At 40.7% G+C, this 16,576-nt stretch overlaps 1 non-coding gene across 1 annotated transcript; it reads left to right on the forward strand.

Annotated features, from left to right (window-relative positions):
- The first annotated feature begins 8,052 nt into the window (after positions 1 to 8,052).
- Positions 8,053 to 8,182, forward strand: LOC127691763 (small nucleolar RNA SNORA17). Its single transcript, XR_007979355.1, has one exon. It is a non-coding gene; the product is annotated as a small nucleolar RNA SNORA17 (small nucleolar RNA).
- The last annotated feature ends 8,394 nt before the right edge of the window (positions 8,183 to 16,576 follow it).

A 16,576-nucleotide genomic window follows, 5' to 3' on the forward strand; every position in this document is an offset into this window, starting at 1 on the left:
TTCCCTTGTCTGTCACTGTGCCAATACCTTGCAGTTTTTAACACTATTGCTCTGTAGTATTGCTTGAAGTCAGGGATACTGATTCCCCCAGAATTTCTTTTGTTGTTGAGAATAGTTTTAGCTATCCTGGGTTTTTTGTTATTCCAGATGAATTTTAGAATTGCTTTTTCTAGCTCTGTAAAGAACTGAGTTGGGATTTTGATGGGGGTTGCATTGAATCTGTAGATTATTTTTGGCAAGATGGCCATTTTAATTATATTAATCCTGCCGATCCAGAAGCATGGCAGATTTTTTCCATTTTCTGAGGTCTTCTTCGATTTCCTTCTTCAGAGACATGAAGTTCTTGTCGTATAGATCTTTCACTTGTTTGGTTAGAGTCACACCAAGATACAAAGCCTATACTCAACACAACTGGAGAATCTGGAGGAAATGGACAGTTTCCTAGACAGATATCCGACACCAAAACTAAATCAGGGTCAAATAGATCATCTAAACAGTCCCATAACACCTGAAGAAATAAAAAGGGTCATAGAAAGTCTCCCAACCAAAAAAAAGCACGGGACCAGATGGCTTCAGTGCAGAATTCTATCAGACCTTCATAGAGACCTAACACCAATACTCTTCAAACTATTCCACAAAATAGAAACAGAAACAACTCTACCCAACTCGTTCTATGAAGCCACAATTATGCTGATACCAAAACCACACAAAGATCCAACAAAGAAAGAGAACTTCAGGCCAATTTTTCTTATGAATATTGAAGCAAAAATACTTAATAAAATTCTTGCCAACCGAATCCAAGAACACATCAAAATGATCATCCACCGTGATCAAGTAGGCTCTATCCCAGGGATGCAGTGATGGTTCAATATAAGGAAATCCCTCAATGCTATCCACTACATAAACAAACTCAAAGAAAAACCATATGATCATCTCATTTGATGCAATAAAAGCATTTGACAAAATTCAGCATCCTTTCATGCTAAAAGTCTTGGAAAGAACAGGAATTCAAGGCCCATACCTAAACATCTTTAAAGCAATATGCAGCAAACCTGTAGCCAACATGGAAAGAACTAAATGGAGAGAAACTTGAAGCAACCCCACTAAAATCAGGGACTAGACAAGGCTGTCCTCTCTCTCCATATCTTTGCAATATAGCACTTGAAGTTCTACCTAGAGCAATTAAACAACATAAGGAGGTCAAGGGGACACAAATTGGAAAGGAAGAAGTCAAATTATCACTATTTGCAGATGACATGATAGTCTACTTAAGTGACCAAAAACCTCCACCAGAGAACTCCTATAGCTGATAAACAACTTCAGCAAAGTGGCTGGTTATAAAATCAACTCAAGCAAATCAGTTGCCTTCCTATACTCAAAGGATAAGCAGGCTGAGAAAGAAGTTAGGGAAATGACACCCTTCATAATAGCCACACTTAAATGTTTTTAAATAATATTTTATTAGCATCATTATGTGTATCTTTATTTTAGTTTAAGCATTTCCGGTGATTTGCTATAAAACTGGTGAATGTATATAATTTTCAAAATGGACATAATGGTTTTATTTTTTCAGTTATTTAATTTCTTACAGTCTATAAATACATTCTCTAGGGTTTGGTGCAACTTATGGACAGTAAGTAGACCTATTAGCTTGAGTACGAATTGGAGGATTCATTTTACAATGGGCAACATTGCTCAAGGAATCAATAACATTGTGGGACAACCCTCTTTATTTGCATCTTGAAACCTCTCTTCCTCCCTATCCTGACCTCATTCTGTGGAAAGTTCTATCCATGAGGCTTAGATGAGAACCACTTCTATGGTTCATCAGGCTATGCCACTCCCCCTGTTCAGCAGTACCAACGTAAAATGTCTGATTCCCATGACAGGTCTGTCAACAAAGTCTCAGGACACCCTCAAGTCACTGCTCATGGTGCCCAGGACCATCTCTGAAGTATCCCTGTTCTCTGAGATGAATTCCTCTAATTAGCCAGCTTAATCTCATGTCTGTTCTGGGGGAATGGGGTTGATGCAAAGGGTACATTAGACTGCATCACATTAGACAATGTAACGTAGGGATGTGCAAGAAGGCTGAGATGAACAAAGAGACAGTGGTGCACTGCATCTGCATATGTAGACATATCCCCACATATATGTATAATATGTAACCATGGGAGTTATGCAAATGTTCATTATAATATTGCTTACATTAGAAAGTAGTCACAAACTCTTGTTGAAGAATAATTTAAGTGACTATTAGTATGTCAGTAAGATTTGAGGAAGTGCAAGCAATAAAACATTCCATCATATAGTAAATGTTCCTAATAAACTATTATGGTGGCTAATTTCACGTCAACATTACTAGGCTGAAGAGGGCTCAGCTATCTGGTCAAACATTCTGCATGTGTCTGTGAGGATGTTTCTACATAGAACTAACATTTGAATTGGTAGATTGAATAAAACAGATTGTCTTTTCCAGCATGAGTGGGTTTCAACAATCTGTGGAAGGTTTGACTGGAACAAATACTGCGAATGATGAAGAATTTAGTGTCTCTAACTTGCTGTCCATAGCTCTCCTCTGTTTTTTATGCCTTTACAATCAACTCAAGTTTCTAGCTTTCCGATTGCTAATTTCTTCCCCTAGTTACTTTTGCCAGTGTTTTTTTCATAGCACCAGACTAAAAACAAGAACATGAGCTGTCTGGGTATCTCTCAATACAGCCAGCTTTTCATCTATGATGAACCATCATGGTGTAAGTATCTTAGTTATAAAAACAGAATGCAATAGACAACCAGTATAAGTTGCATAAAGTAAGATAAAATTATGCAAAATTGATGAAACATCAAATTTGGGAAATACCTTTTAAATGACTATTCGGAGGCTGGTTCTTCTGAACGTTTTATTCATTCTTCGTGAATTTCACATCATGCACTACAATCACACTTATCTTCCTGTCCCTTTGTACCCATCCACTGCTCTTGCATTCTCCTGACACACACAAAATAAATAAATAAATCCCATTGTGGAAGCTGTAGTGAATCATGGTATGCCCCACAGTATAGCCTTTTGTCCACATTTCTTTACTTGCAAATGTTCATTGCAATGAGTCATTAATCTGTGTTGAGTCTTCTGGCTTCTGGTACACTATAAATAGCGTATTCTCACTGGGAGCCATTGCAGACTTCCTGTGGTTGTGCTGTGTCACTGAAATTCTACAGCTTTGGATCTTCACAACCAACCCCTTCGTACACTCCAGCAGCTCATAAATGCAGTAGATGTTGGGGTGAACCAACTCAAAGCCCCAGATCTGAGCCTGGGTAGTAGCTGATTTGATCATCCTACCAGCTCTGCCACACCCACACTACCAGGACAAGCTCTCCACCACTCCCCTGGCTAGCTCACTCGATACTGCAGCTTACAAGAGGCAGATCCAGATTTCCTACTCTCATGACCTGGGACTGGCTCACCCACTCTCACACCAGCAGAGTCAGCTCTGTTATGCTGCCCAAGAGAAGTGCAGGGTCCACACTGCCAAGTGCTGCAACAGGTGAGGGGCAAGGCAATCTTTCCTGCTCTCAAGACCTCAAGAACAGCTCTTCCTCCTCCCATAAGTGACAAGGGACAAGGAAGGGTAACATCTCCCTTCCCTGTGCCACCACACAGCATGAAAGGGGCAGGACTGGCTCTCCCACACTCACACCCTTGGGTGTGGTTCACCTGCATCCCTGCCACCAGTGTTAGCTCCACTATTCTGCCCAGGCAAGGTGCAGGGCCCACTCTCTCAAGTGCTCCAACCTCTGAGGGGCAGGGCCAGCTCTCTCACACACAGACTTTGGACCTGCTCACTCCCAATCCACACAATCTGGGCCAGCTTCCTGAGAAAGGTACCATCTGCTCTCCAGGGCAGTTCAGCTGGCAAGGGGCTGGGCCAGCTCTCATGCTCTCACACCTGAGAACTAGTTCTCCCATGGTGTCCAGGGACATCCACCTGGCCTTTAGTTGTAAGAGAACCCTACCTCAGTAGGTTCTAGGACCCGGACATGGACGCCATTAGCAGCACAGGCCAGGACATCATCACGGCCTTCCGTAGCATTCCTGGTTACTCGTGTCAAATTGTTTGTTACTGCCCTCCAGTTCTGCCTCTTTTCACTGTGAACACATCCTTCTGCTTCTTTTTCTCTCCAGTCTCTTCACCACTTATTTGCTCATCTTAGTATCACCAGTGCCGCTGAGTGGGGTCATCTCAGGCATGCAATGCCCCATCTGCTATCTGGCACAGGGTGGGGGTTGTCTTAGCCGTGGTCTGCTGGACCAGGCCTTCATGGCACTGAGCTGGGGTTCATCTGGGGCTTGCTCTTCCCCTGGGGCTACATGGTGCTGGGCTACAGGCCATCTCAGTCATGTTCTCTGAAATCTAGGGGTTGAATTTTTTTTAATGAGAGAAAAGAAAGATTGTCGACCAGATTTCATTATTTGCAGTGGCAGTTAATAGAGAAGCTAAATGTCATTTAATTTTGGAGTGTGAGAAAGCAAAAAGCCTCATCTCAATCAACAGTTCAGCCAGAACTGTATTTCCTCAGTGTACATGTTGGTGACTTGGTTTTATTAGTTCTTATCAGACTTTTAGTGCCAAAATTACTGAGAATACTGGGATAGTATATCTCCAACTTATTTTTCCTTGTGTAGGAGCTGTTCATTCCATAGCCTCATCTGATAGTAGAGCATCAATAAAGAAGGGTCCAGTGGCCCCAAGTCACCAACAGAAGAAATGAGACCCTCAGCTAAACACAGTCACATGAGACCATGAAGGAAGGAAGGAAGGAAGGAAGAAAGAAAGAAAGAAAGAAAGAAAGAAAGAAAGAAAGAAAGAAAGAAAGAAAGAAAGAAAGAAAGAAGGAAAGAAGGAAAGAAGGGAGGAAAGAAAGAAGGAAAAAAAGAAAGAGAAAGGAAAGAAAGAAAGGAAGGAAGGAAGGAAGGAAGGAAGGAAGGAAGGAAGGAAGGGGGAAGGGAAGGGAAGGGAGAAAGGAAGGAAGGAAGGGAAGGAAGAATTTATTCTCTTAAAAGCATGAAATTTGGAACCCTGATTGCTAATGTAGCCCTGTCATCATGAGCATAACAAGAACTAAGAACTGTCCACTGAATTTAAACCCTAGGAAATGATCGCCAACACAGTTGACCAGACAGTAACAACTTATGGCTGTAGAAGTCAAGATACCCTTTTGCTGTACCATGAAAGCATGTAGGTGATGTGGTCTTTCTTCCTGCTAGGCTGAGTAGAAGTCATAATAGATAACAACAAACAGGTAGAAGAGAAAATAAATCCTTCTTCCCAAAATGTCATGGGAAGGAACCTAAGGCCAGCGAGAAGGCATTGGTGTGTATTATGAGGATAAACATGGATTTCTTTGAATGAAAATGATGAAAAAGGAAAAGATAAATATACAGAAATCTAGACAAACCTGAGGGATTTAAAGATTACAGTGAACATTATAATCATCGCAGTCGTTGAATATCCTTACTTTATGTGTTTTAAGAATTGAGTGATGGACACAACACTTCAACATATATGAAAACACTGGCATATAAACAGTTATGTCCTACTGAAAATTATTTAAAAATGTAATGTTTATTTAATTTTATACTATACCCATTTTCATCTAATGTTATCAGATAAATATCTGCTCCCACAAAAATAAACAATGTCACAAGATATCACAAGATGAGAGATACACTCTAACTGACTATTTCTCTACTTTCTGATGGGTCCGTACGGCAGAAAGTGGGACATCAGTGGAGAGAGCTGTGAGGTTCTGACTCACAGATACCTTTCTCTCTATGCAGCCCTACTGTGGACTTAATTTCTTACACCCAAACTAAATTAAAAGCATCCTAAGTGTTGGACAGTCTATACATGAATAACCTCTGGGATCGAAGCAAAGGGATAAATGGAGAAGGGTTCCATGTCTTCCTGATATTTAGTTTAGTTGTGAGGTGGTTTGTGTTTCCCAGATTACATTCCCATTTTCATGTACAATCATATTTTATTATGGTTTCTGATAATGGACAATAAATCTGTGCCTGTGGTTGGTATGACATAATCATACTTAAATGACCAAGATTTGTGGGTTTAACCTTCTAAGAAAATCCTTCTAAGCCTTCCCTGTGGCTTTGTGAGTCTTCCTCTCACATTAAACCACATGTGTGCCTTACAATTTTTCCTGTCCACTTCTGTCAGTAGAGAAATTTCACCATTAGGTCTGATAATAGCCAGACCAGTGAAACAAGTTTGAATTTTGATAGCCTTCAAATTAAAGCATTCTGCAACTCAGGTTGTTTCTGGTATAAAAAGTTTCCTAGAGGATCATCACTCATAATATTATGAATAAATATTTATATGTGAATATAATATTATTACCTTTCCTGGAAAGTCCATCTATCTCACCCTCAAGCAGGCAAGACTTCCTGGAGGAAAGGTCACATGCTCTGGGCTCAGAAGTAGTCATAAGGCATCGCTCTTTTCTCTTAGAAGGGTTTGGTATAATCTCCCCTATGCCATTGGATGGCTTTTGGAAGCCATTTTTTTTCAGGTCTCTCTTTTTTTTTTTATTCGATTTAATTTACTTACATTTCAAATGATTTCCCTTTTCTAGCCCCCCCACTCCCCGAAAGTCCCGTAAGCCCCCTTCTCTTCCCCTGTCCTCCCACCCACCCCTTCCCACTTCCCCGTTCTGGTTTTGCCGAATACTGTTTCACTGAGTCTTTTTAAGAGGACAGAAATGCAGAATTCTGCCTGTAGCTCTCCAAGACTTGTGTGTCACTTCTGCTGACTGTGGTCTCCCTGATCTCAGCTGTGGGCAGCCAATAGTTCAGCTTTCACACACTTTTGCTGGTCCTGTTTTTCCAGCCACTGTGCTGGAGCTCTATTTCAGGTCACCACTGGCTGCATAAAAGCACACCCTTCCTTCTCAAGACTTTGACATCAATTTTCTAGAACAGTGGTTCTCAGCCTTCCTAATGCTGCAATCTTTTAATACAGTACCTCATGCTGTAGTGACCCCCGAGCCATAAAATTATTTTTGTTGTTACTTCATGATTGTAATTTGGTTATTCTTGTGAATTGTAATGCAAATATCTGTGTTCTTCAATGGTCTTATGTGGTCCCTGTGGCAGGGCCATTTGACTCCCAAAGGTGTGATAACCCACGGGTTGAGAACCACTATTTTATAATAACCTTGTTCTCTTTCCCAATACATGGAGACTTGCCCAGCTGTAGTCTCTGATGGAATTCAACAGCAGTCACCCATCTTCAAGATTCAAATGCCACATGTCAAGTCCTTGGAGGGATCTTCTTAACGCTCTTCTGCTGTGGAATAAATAATTTTCATTCCCTTCCCCTGCTTTCTCTTTATCCTCCCTTTATCTCATTGTCTTTCTCCTCTTTGTAAAAATTGGCTGCCCTCAGCCAAATTTAGCATCAGGACACTGTGACCTGGCTTTTAAAATTAGAACATTACTTTTTTTTTTTAATCCAGTAAAGTTTTCTATAGAGGTACAATGAAGATGCTGCCACTGTCTTCCTGCTAACAAGGGCTTCACGAAAATGATATTAAATCCAAATAATGTAATGAACTGAGGAGACTTTACAGATAATTTAGCCCTTCAATTTAAATAGGAAATTAAGTGATCTATGGCACAACTTGAGAACAGCCAGTTCTCGGCAGGGAGGAAGGCAGACAAGCTTGTTCTCAGGCCAGAGGCCCAGCTGGGTCCTTTGAGGAAACAGAAGCCAGTAGTTCCACCACCTCAGGGAACACCTGAAGATCAGATCAGTAGTCACACTACCTGCAAATCTGAACTGGTTGAAGCTTTCATTTTGCAGACAAGTGTCAGAACACATCAAGTGCAATTTTATTGGCCTAGTAGAAATTTTAAAATGTGTGACTTTTGCATACAATTTCAACCAAACTGGGCATATTGATATTTGACTGAGCTTGAAGCGTCCAACAGGAATTTTTAAGGGGTCTTAAAGTAATTCTTTAAAACATGAATCTCCTACCCATACAGGCTGGCAAGTGTGGTTGCTGTGTCACATGTGTATCAGGAAGTGGCAGAGAGCAGAGAGGCTTTGTCTACCCTCAATATTCTGACCTATGAACATCTGAATGATCAGTAGTTTTAATTCCAAAAAGAAAAAGAATAAAGAAAAAAGAAAGCAGGCTTGAGAAGACTATCAGTCTGGCACCAGGGGGCCCCAGAAATGGGAGTTTGCCTGAGGCTCCCACCAGGCTTTCAGGATAAGGGGCAAGCCAGAGACTAGAAGAAACTGACCTTGGACCACAGGACTCTGGGGCAAGGAAAGTTTAGCACAGACAACTCATGCAAGGGGCCACTGGCAGGTGGAGACAGATGACCACCAGACTAGTTCCATGGAGCCTGGACAGGAAGCTAGACTGAGATGACCACCAGTCTAGTGCCATGTAGGCTTGGGGGCGGGGCTGATCATGGCAGAGATGGCCTTGACTGTCTCCACAATACATGAATGGAGCATGGCAGTGTTCAGACCACTTCTGAACTGACCCCAGATACTCAGAGACCCTGTGACCACTAAGGGGAGCAAGTAAGTGGTGGAGAAATGGAAGACAGAGAAACAGAAAGATGTAAGCACAATGAAGAGAGGCAGAACTGCAGACCTGAGAGTAGTGAGGAATGACCTAATGTCATGCCACCTGGGACCATAATGGAGCCCTAACCTGAGCTCCATCAGGATCCATATCTGGATCCATGGCTTTATAGCAGTAGGGATCTGTTTCTGTCAAACAGACCTCCCTGGTCTGGGCTGCCACCTGTAGACATGTCTGCCAGCTGTGAAGGTGGCCCCACTCCTCACCTTTGCATCATGGGAGAGCTGGCTCTGGGGTCATGAGAGCTGGGGAGCTGGGCCTGCATATTGTCTGGACAGCCCAATAGAGCTGGCCTGGGATGTGGGGTTGCAGTTAAGTATGACCACTGCGTGTGCTTAGGAGATCTGGCCCTGCCTCTTGTCTTCTGGGTAGTAGTTTAGATGAGATATGGATTCCCTCTTCCTCTCCCTCATTTCTAGCCATCTATGGTAGGCAGAAGAGCTGGTTATGCCCCTCACAAGCTGCAAAACTTGGGGACAGCAGGCTCTGCACCTTGCTTTAGCAATAGGGTAGAGCTGGCCATGGTGGTGGTATGGTGGTAGTGGCGTGGGGTGGGGTGGTGTGTGTGTGTGTGTGTGTGTGTGTGTGTGTGTGTGTGTCAGGGGGAAGTCCTGGTAAGCTGGCCTCAAGGGCATAAGATTGCTAGAACAAGTGGGATAACCAGCTCTAGTACCTCTCAAACCCATATCCAGGACTTGGAACCGGACCACCCAACATCTACTCCACTGTTGAAATACTGGTGTATGTGAAAGGGCAGATCCTACAGATCCTATAGGATCCATTCAAGGATCCAGTATTGATAGTGTGGCAGAAGGCAGAAGCCTTGTGCCAGACCAATGCCTCAACATAATGAAGATGTGCAAGCAAAGAAGAGTGGACTAAAGGATGTACTGTGGGAAACACTGTGACACACTAGAGCTTCCACAATGGAATTTTTTTCTCTGTTGGGGAGGTTGCAAGGGTGAAGGGTAAGTACAAGCGAAGGGAGAGATGAATGAAATTGGGGTGCATGGTGGGAAATTCACGAAGAATCCCCCCAAAATATTTTGTTTTATTTTGTCTTTTAAAAGTACCAAAAATTCGATTTAAATCTGAATTTTCTCATAGAGTAAACAAATGGAACAAACTTGGATGGAAAGAGGGAGGGAGGGAGGAAAGGTGGGAGGGAGGGAAGAAGGGAGGGAGGGAAGAAGGGAGGGAGGGAGAGCGAGAGAGAGAGAGAGAGAGAGAGAGAGAGAGAGAGAGAGAGAGAGAGAGAGAGAGAGAGAGGCAGGGGGTAACATTTATCTCTCTCCAGAGATTTTTCTACAACTCTCAGCTGGATCTCAAGGCTTTCTTTAGCATTGATGGGTTACACCAGCTTTGGTCAACTCTGATTGTATTTCCTTCCCTCTCTATTAGATTATGAGCAGGACATACACATGTCACTTTTATCTTGTCACGCAACCAAAACAAAAAAGGAAGTCATTAATAAATGCACTGGAAAAATATGTCAAAATTATAGTCTGCATAGTTTCCTTAAGGAAACTATGACTTCTCCCCTTTTAAAGTGCTTTAATCTTAGAAGATCTTGTTTTAAAAGCTACTAGAAAATCCCTGGTACCACTAGCATATCATTGAGCCACTGAGTCTAGTGGAAGATCAAAGGACAGATTAGCTTTCACTGAGTCAGTAGGAAGGGCTCTAGATCCAAAGGTAGATTAGCAAAAGACAACCTTACTGTATGTATGGTTTTTTTTTTCTTTTAGATGACCCTAGAGCCTTCTTCTTTTTTTTTATTCGATATATTTTTTATTTACATTTCAAATGATTTCCCTTTTCCTAGCCCCCCCCACTCCCAGAAAGTCCCGTAAGCCCCCTTCTCTCCCCCTGTCCTCCCACCCACCCCTTCCCACTTCCCCGTTCTGGTTTTGCTGAATACTGCTTCACTGAGTCTTTCCAGAACAAGGGGCCACTTTTCCTTACTTCTTATACCTCATTTGATGTGTAGATTATGTTTTGGGTATTCCAGGTTTCTAGGTTAATATCCACTTATGAGTGAGTGCATACCATGATTCACCTTTTGAGTTTGGGTTACCTCACTTAGTATGATGTTCTCTAGCTCCATCCATTCGCCTAAGAATTTCATGAATTCATTGTTTCTAATGGCTGAATAGTACTCCATTGTGTAGATATACCACATTTTTTACATCCACTCTTCTGTTGAGGGATACCTGGGTTCTTTCCAGCATCTGGCAATTATAAATAGGGCTGCTATGAACATAGTAGAGCATGTATCCTTATTACATGGTGGGGAATCCTCTGGGTATATGCCCAGGAGTGGTATAGCAGGATCTTCTGGAAGTGAGATGCCCAGTTTTTGGAGGAACCGCCAGACTGATTTCCAGAGTGGTTGTACCAATTTGCAACCCCACCAGCAGTAGAGGAGTGTTCTTCTTTCTCCACACCCTCTCCAACACCTGCTGTCTCCTGAATTTTTAATCGTAGCCATTCTGACTGGTGTAAGGTGAAATCTCAGGGTTGTTTTGATTTGCATTTCCCTAATGACTAATGAAGTTTAGCATTTTTTAAGATGCTTCTCCGCCATCCGAAGTTCTTCAGGTGAAAATTCTTTGTTTAACTCTGTACCCCATTTTTAATAGGGTTGTTCGGTTTTCTGGAGTCTAACTTCTTGAGTTCTTTATATATATTGGATATTAGCCCTCTATCTGATGTAGGATTGGTGAAGATCTTTTCCCAATTTGTTGGTTGCCGATTTGTCCTCTTGATGGTGTCCTTTGCCTTACAGAAACTTTGTAATTTTATGAGGTCCCATTTGTCAATTCTTGCTCTTAGAGCATATGCTATTGGTGTTCTGTTCAGAAACTTTCTCCCTGTACTGATGTCCTCAAGGGTCTTCCCCGGGTTCTTTTCTATTAGCTTCAGAGTGTCTGACTTTATGTGGAAGTCCTTGATCCATTTGGATTTGAGCTTGACACTAGAGCCTTCTAAGGGAGAGGAAAGCAACCATGTTTCTTGTGGTAGGTCTGATGAAGAAAAAGCCCACCATAGAGACTAACAATAACTAAACCACAGGGACCTGAAGAGATACATTTGGTCAGGGTATCTTCAACGTCTCTGTGTGTTCTTTATGTCCCTGAGTTTTTCAGGTATTTGGAGGATACTCTAGAATAAGTCTCATGGCTTGCTTCAGGAGAGGATGGCAGTGAAAGGAGGGTATGGCCCTCCAGTCTGTTTCCTCAATGCCCCAGTGACTCATTTGAGAGTTATATACCCCGAATTGCACCAACGCAATGTCAAGTTATTCGTGACATCCTCAAGTTGCTCTTCACTCCAGCCAGATATTTAACACATGTGAATCTGAGAAATTGTGAAGTGTCCAAGGATAGACTGTTTTTAGGGTTAATATCTTGGCTCTTCCTTTTACTGATTTATGGTTAGGCCAATTTAAGTGACTTATTAAAGCTTGTTTTCTCTTTGATAAAATGGAGATTGTGGCATAGCATGTCACCAGTGTTCAGAGTCATAGTTGGTTCCTCACATTTTTTTGCCTGAATTTCATTCATGCTAGAAGAAACCATATCAAAAGTTGTTTATTCTTTTTAAAATCATGTTCATGCCCCTCTGTGATGCAAATCCTTTACCAGCTCTCCAAAACTTGGCACTGAAATAACAGAAAAGTCCTTTCAGGCTCCAACACTTGCTTCCCAAATCAGGTCACCATCATAGCTAGTGTCCTTTATGCCGCAAGTTCTACTTATTGCACTTAAAATCATTCTTCTCTTTCATAATCTGATCTTCAGAAAAGCTCCCATTTACTAAACCTCCTTTTGGACTCTAAGTAGCCTTAAGTAAAATATCACTTTTCCTAACCTCTTTCACCCTCAGTTATTATATTCAGCACACATGAGCTCACACACCACTCCATGGTCTTTTCATATACACTGTAATAAATTATCTCACGTTGACATTATTAGTTACTTGCAGCCAAGATGACTGTATGCCAGACACAACACCAAACAGGTGATCTCTCATCACATCTTCTACTCCAAACAAATCTAGAGATACTTTTTATTTTTCTTACTTTACAAAGGGGGAGAAAAATACACTAGCAAAAAAAAATACAGTGACAAATGTATACAGCTATTCCTTGTGACATTATACATAATGGCAAAAAAAATGGAGACAATCTAGAGCTCCGGGGTGAGGGCTGGTTGAACAAATTATAGCACAAAAACAAGAAAACTCTTTTTACTGTATCAGTGAAGAAAGTAACTTCTGCCTATAAGCATATGGAGCTTTGAGACTTTTTAAAGCAAAGCATCTAAAATTGGCTAAAACATTGAAACAAAAAGTAATATCAAGTAATAATCTTACATTGAAAAGAGACATCCCTGATAATTAGAGGAGAAACAGATACACGTGTATAAGGCAATTTGAACTTATTCATGTCCACATTCCCCTCTCTTATTCACACTCCTCTCTCCAAATAATATAGACTTCTTGCAAACAGCAGAGAGCTGGCCTTGATTTTTTTTATCCATTAAGCCAATCCACATTTTTATTGGAAAGTATGGCTCTTTTGTGACGAGGGTTATTAATGAAAGGTAAATAATTTTCCCCTTCTCCGCATCAGAGGTATGTCATCATGCCCCATGCATATGTGGGTCACATAAATTGGATTCATTGGGTTATAAAAAGAGAAAAGGGTCATGAAGTTGGGAAAGAATATGAGTGAGATCTGAAATAGTTCTGGAAAATGAATAGATCTGGAATATGAATAGATCTGGAAAATGCTATGTGAAGAAGAGCTGTAAATTCAAACATTATATCCATTTGTAAGGTGTTCAAATAATGAATACAAATATATTTTAATTGATGTTGATTCTTTCCCAATTCTCATTTGTTTAGCTATCCTAGTAATGAGATTTATTTTTTCCTAATAGCTCCTGATAATGTAGATCTTTATTCCTGTTTTGTGTGTAGTAGTCCTTTGAGTATCTTCTACCATGATAGCTTTACTGGTTGAGTTATTCTTATTAAGATAGGCTATTCTTTCAATTTTCCTTTTGAAAGATGACATTGGTAGCTACACTAACCTTGCTTAATAATACTGCATTTCAGGCCAACAAATTTATTTAAGGATGCTTTCCTTTTAAGTAGGCTTTCCACTGACGAGTATGACAGGTTTTTGGTAAACTTGGTTTTGTATGTAACTCAACATGTCTCTCTCTTCTCTCTGTACTATTAGAATTTTAACTGTAATATGGTATAGGGAGGGGAGGTCAGAGACTATCTAAATGGAAATCCTCCAGGTTTTTTGGAACCTGTGTAAGAGTTACATTAAAGTTCATTTTGTAATTCTATATTGTGTAACTTTATTCCTAAAGTTGTTCATTAAATCATTTCACCTAATTCTTATATTTATAAACAAATGTGCTTGTATTTTTATGGAACAAATTTTTTCCACTAGGATATAATTCTTTGCACTGAAATAATGTTTTTTTATTAAATTATTTTATTTATTTACATTCCAAATGTTGCTCCTTCCTGGTTTCCTCTTCTGCAGTTCTTCACCCCTACCTCCTCTCCTTCCCTTTGCCTCTGAGATGGTGCTCCCTCACACCTGACTCATGCACCCCTGCCTTGCCCCCCTCAGTGAAATCTAATTTAGCTTTCCAGTTTCCATGGTAGGAGCAGCCCATGAGCAGCAAAGTCTCACAGGACACATTATGTGAGGTGGTGCAGGAAATCCTGCATGGGAACCAGCACGAACACTCCAAGTTTCTGGAAGTGGTGGAGCTGTAGATCAGCCTGAAGAACTATGACCTCTGAAGGACAAACAATTCTCGGGCACTATCAGGCCTAAGTCCACCCCTTGCCCAAAGTTCTGGGTATGCATCCTAGGGACCAGAAGCAGATGTCTTGCAGTCTCTAAGAGACCACATATGCCATCCCAGATTACTATACCAGGTAAAACTTTCAATCACCATAGAGGGAAAAGACAAGATATATTCCATGACAAAACAAAATTTAATTTAAACAATATCTACTCACAAACTCAGCCCTACAGAAGATATTAGAAGGAAGACTCCTACCCAAAGAATTTAACTACACCTAAGAAGACATACGAAATAAATAAACACCAGCAAAACTAGAAGAAGGGAAGTACACACACACACACACACACACACACATACACACAAAACCAACAACATTGAAGTAACAGGAATTACTGACCATTTGTCATTAATATCTCTCAACATCCATGAACTCAATTTCCCAATAAAAAGATGCAGGCAAAAAGAATAAATGCAAAAACAGGATCCATCACTCTGCTGCATACAAGAAATACATGACCAGAAGCAGATGTCTTGCAGTCTCTAAGAGACCACATATGCCATCCCAGATTACTATACCAGGTAAAACTTTCAATCACCATAGAGGGAGAAGACAAGATATATACCATGACAAAACAAAATTTATCTCAACAACAAAGATAGACATTACTTCAGAATAAAGGGCCCGTAAAAGATTTTCAAAGCAAACTTATCCAAGGAAAAAAACTAGAGTAGACATTCTAATATCTAATAAAATATATTTTCAATCAAAATTAATCAAAAGAGATGAGAAGAATACTCTATACTCATCAAAGGAAAAATCCCACTAAAATGGCATCTCAATACTGAATGTATATGCCCCAAATGCAAGGGCACCCAAATTCATAAATGAAATATTACTAAAGTTTAAATAACAGATCAAACCCCATACATTAATAGTGGGAGACTACAGCACCCACTCTCAACAATAGACAGGCAATTCAAACTGATATTAGCAAAGAGATAATGAAACTAACAAATCCTATGAATCAAATGAACCTAGCAGATATCTACAGAACATTTCACCCAAAACAGAAGAATATACCATCTTCTCAGTATCTCATGGAACCTTTTCTGAAAATGACCATGTACTTGGAAAGCAAGTCTCAAAGATAGAAGACCCTCCATCTTACCAGACCATCCTGGATTAAAGCTGAACTTCAACAACAGAAACAACAGAAAGCCAACAAGCAGGAGGATAACAGGGAGGGGAGATATAAGGAAGGGACTGGGAGGAGAGGCAAGAGGGTAAGATAAGATTGGGTGTAAAGTATAAAAAAATACATGCGCAGTTGAACAAAATTCTATGGAATTACTGTAAAAAGAAATCCTACTTAATACTGGTCAAGTATGTAAGTTAGTATATACTAACTCTTAAGTAAAAAGAGTTATATATGGAACTTCATGAATAGAATAAGGCAGTAGACATAAAGATACACGTGCCAAAGTAAGGTATGGTGGTGCAGATCTGTTGTCCCAGCGCTTGGGAGGGTGTGGAAGAATATATTACAAAACATGCCTCAAAGAGAAAAGAGGGAGCAGGAAAAGAAAAAGGGGAGGGAGGGGAAAGGAGACAAAAGGAGGAAAATCACCCCTAAGACATTATCTGGAACTCCATGCTTACAAACTCAGAATTGCCTTGGTTCCTGTCTTGTACCAGAGTCTGGTCATTTTTATTTCCTCTATGATAGTTTTAAAATTTGTGGATAACAAAACCACTCCATTTCATCTGAGACCTCTGACACCTGAACTCTTCACCTGTGGTGACACGTGTTTTAATGCTTTTCCATAGACAGTGACACTATTAGGAGGTGTGGCCTGGCTGGTGTGGGTGTGCTTTGTTAGAGGAAGTGTGCCACTGTGGAAGCAGACTTTGTGGCAACAGTCTAGTTTCTCTGAAGTGACTGTGACTGAGGTGGTTGCCACAGATCACTTAGTTGACCTTAGCTTTTAAAAGTTCTGATAAAGAATGAAAATGTCCCTTTTCAGCATTCTTTCCTGACCTGAATAATGAG

Source organism: Apodemus sylvaticus, chromosome 8 (assembly GCF_947179515.1).
Source record: "Apodemus sylvaticus chromosome 8, mApoSyl1.1, whole genome shotgun sequence".
NCBI lineage: Eukaryota > Metazoa > Chordata > Mammalia > Rodentia > Muridae > Apodemus > Apodemus sylvaticus.